We start from the raw sequence: 3,789 nt of genomic DNA on the forward strand, positions 1-3,789 counted from the left end.
TTTCAGAGTATAGACTTGCGAGTCGCGTTCCGGCTGTCAAAATAAATATCCATTTCCCCTCGAACGCTCGCACGAATCCATTCTCTCGGGTGAAAACCTGAAAGTTTTTGTCCTTCTGAAAACCTATCCGAAACAGATATCGACGAAATCATGAGGGATCCAGTCCATGCTCGTTATTGGTGGGGTACACGTGATAACATAATATTACTGTATTGGATTAAAACAAAATCGGTCGTTGGGGTACAAAATAATGAAATATATTGACCTGGTTCAAACATATACTTGACTCACTGTACAACATAATATTATAATGAATAACTGAAATAGCGCATAATATGACACACGTAAACTTATATAATATTATTCAATTGAACGTAATAGAATTATCCGGAAAATAATACACTGTATGTAGGGTTAGATTAGGTTATATGTAAATATATTTATATTTATAGGTGTCTCGAAATTTTTATCATCACAGCCAAATCCCAAAGCTAGGTATATAAAATAATTAGAATATTAGAATAATTATAAAATAAAAAAAGACATCAAGCAGGTAACCACTCTGCTATGCAGTAGATGTAGAGTGTGGATACATACTTTGTCATTGAGTAGGTCACTATTATTATTTTTTATTCTACTTAATGTGTATGTTGTTAAATTTGAATTATAAAAACGTTATGATTATAACGTATATATTTGACAAAAAACGATTGAAATATTTTGTATACGTAATTATAACGGAAAGCGATAATAAAAAATGAACAAATATCACAAAACAAAACATAACAATTAACAAAATATGTTATCTACCATCAAACAAAACATAACGCAAAACGTAATTTATAGGATTTCATTAACGAAAAATAACGCATAGCGAAATAATTTAAAATCCATTTACTTATAAGTTATATTTGTTTCGTAGAAATATTCATTTCGTGCATACGGACATTAGAATTGATTATATTATATTCCGTATCCGGGCCATTACCTACCCGAATTAGTTATTATTAGCAAATTTAATAGGTATTAACACAATTCTAAATAACGATAAACACAAAATGTGTATCAATTGTGTAACGTTTTAATTGTAAATAACATAAATAAAACGGAATTTTTTTCCAAATTCAAGCCTTAAATTTAATAATAAATTAATCTTTGTATACGATTAAAAACGGTTCTGAGCGAAGGTGCTCCAAATTATTGGTAACCAAGTTAACCAAAAAATTATGTTCATAATAATATTGCAATTTTAACAAATGTTAGTTTTTTTTTTTCTGTAATTCTTAATTATTTTTAAAAGTGGGTACTCGGAACTTTCTTTTTCCGGCCTCCCTTACGAGAAACTTTTCTCAACGTTGAAAATCAAAACATTTTTGATACTGTATAAACTAAAGTATCTTCAGCCAAAATAAATAAAAAACACATCATTGTAAAATCAATACGTTCATCGCTCCGCACAAAATCTAATATTTAAAAATAAATAAATAATTTAAATATTATGTTACTTTTGCTATTAGCGTTTAGATTTATTGACATTTTTGAGAATAGAAATATTATTCATGCATGCGAGTTGTATCTTTGTATTATATTATTTCCATCATAAATCATTGTGCATGGAAAATGTTTATAAAAGAAAATATAATGAGGTTACATAATAATGTTTGTATAATAATACAATTTTCGGATCTAATCAGATATTTTATTTTTTTACCAATATTAATAATATTATATTATTGTTTTGTTCGTTTTTTTAACCTTGTATCATTACCGTCTGTGCAATATTATAATATAACTACACTAAAATAAATCATAAGTATACAATAGTATTTTCTCGTGTTTTCAAAAATGGACTTATGTTAATTTGGCCTTTTGAACAAACTACCTACCTATCATCTAAGCTATACATTATATTATAATGTAATATTTTTAATTTAAACTTGTTAGTTGTTATTTATATTTTATTTTATTTTTTTTGTTTATTTGAATATTATAAAATTAATATTGTAAAGACTATCAGGCTGCCTACGGGTGATATTACAAAATATATATTAAATTGTTTTTATAAAATATTGAACACACTACATATTATAATAATATAACTATGCATAAAAATAACTGTGTGTTACATCTAAATACAACAGGGATACAAAAATAATACCTACATAATATCATACTTACAATAGAAATGTTAATTGCACAGTAATTTGGTTGGTATGTATTATAATTTGGGTATTAATTTTATCAACTTTATGGCTGATGATATAGTTATAATATCACATGTCAGTGCTTCTAAATGGAATTTAGTACGAGTGTTAAAATCAAATGACTTAAACACAGAATGCCATAAAGTGGTATAAAATATTAATGTTATAAGAGCATCAGGTCGTTTTCGAATAAAATTAACATGAATATGAGATGGCTCTAAAAATGTTCTTTCAAAACTTAATAATCAGTTAATAACTGTGTTATAGACTAATTATACCTATATTCTATATATTAAATTTATTTTGATCTTAGTAAATAATCAACTTTTCCATAATATGTATAGTACCTATATGAGTATAAAGTACGTTAGGTAGTCATACACTTATACTAGTATAGATATAGGTACTACTGTCTACTATAATCTACTACAATACAGTAGGTACCTATTATATTATATTTATAAATATATATAATATATAATATTTTGTATATTAATTACAATTAATTTTGTTATAAAATAATAAATAACCTAACCTTGGTACGTCATTATACGAGTAGTAATTTGAAATGGGTGATTCTAATATTACCTAACCTAACCTGGCTACCATGCCATAAACATCAAAACACCAAGAACCTATGAACTATGCATTTCTTGGAGAAAAAGTCGATTATATTCAGGTGTGCAAAAGCAAAATATAAACTAGGTATAGTAATTAGCCATTACTATAATATACCTATAAGTAAGTACCTACCTAGTATAAAAGCATATAATATCAACAAAATTTGAACTTTTATACACAGCCTTCTAATTTTTTCTTTCTATCTGAGATTCCTATGATATTTGTCACAAAATACTCTTATCACTATAGCCTTTTTATCAACTTACGAAATGAAAACTGTTTCAGCAAAATTTAAAATTCAACTTTATTTGAATATTCTGCAAGCTCTAATTAAATAATTGTAGGTATTCTTTTGGTAAAGATATGATGTATTTTTTAAATCGACAGTCGATAATAACTAAGATGTGTTTACATCTACTGCATTAGCTATGTGAGTGACTTCTTGACCATACATACATACATAGGTGTATTATTAGAAAAAAAAACATGTACAAAGCAAAATGTTAACTCCCCTCAGTAAAATAGCTCAGTTTCTTTATATATTCAAAACAGTTAACCTGATATACCTATAGAAGAAAATTATCTAAATCGAATTATTTTGTACGAAAAAATAATGACATTTTAAATAATAACTTGTAAAAAGATAGGCATGGTTAAGATTGTTTTATATTTGGAATTATAATTTACAGGCTTAAACAAATAATTCTTAATGCCTAATATTGTTTGCCATGTGACCCCCAATAATGTAAACTGTAAGTCCAGTCCTGATTTTACCATCATACTGTGGGAAATGTTCATAAAAACCTGGGCATCATCTCGAGTGAATCGTTACCTACTAAGACATGAACATTAAAATTATTATTTCAATGTATGACATAGGTAGGTAATGAACATTATTGAAATAATTGTGTCGGTTGTATTCTGCAGTGCTGTCTGTTGGTCGACGCTTATATTATACACGGGA

This window comes from Metopolophium dirhodum, chromosome 1 (genome assembly GCF_019925205.1).
Source record: "Metopolophium dirhodum isolate CAU chromosome 1, ASM1992520v1, whole genome shotgun sequence".
Classification (NCBI taxonomy): Eukaryota; Metazoa; Arthropoda; class Insecta; order Hemiptera; family Aphididae; genus Metopolophium; species Metopolophium dirhodum.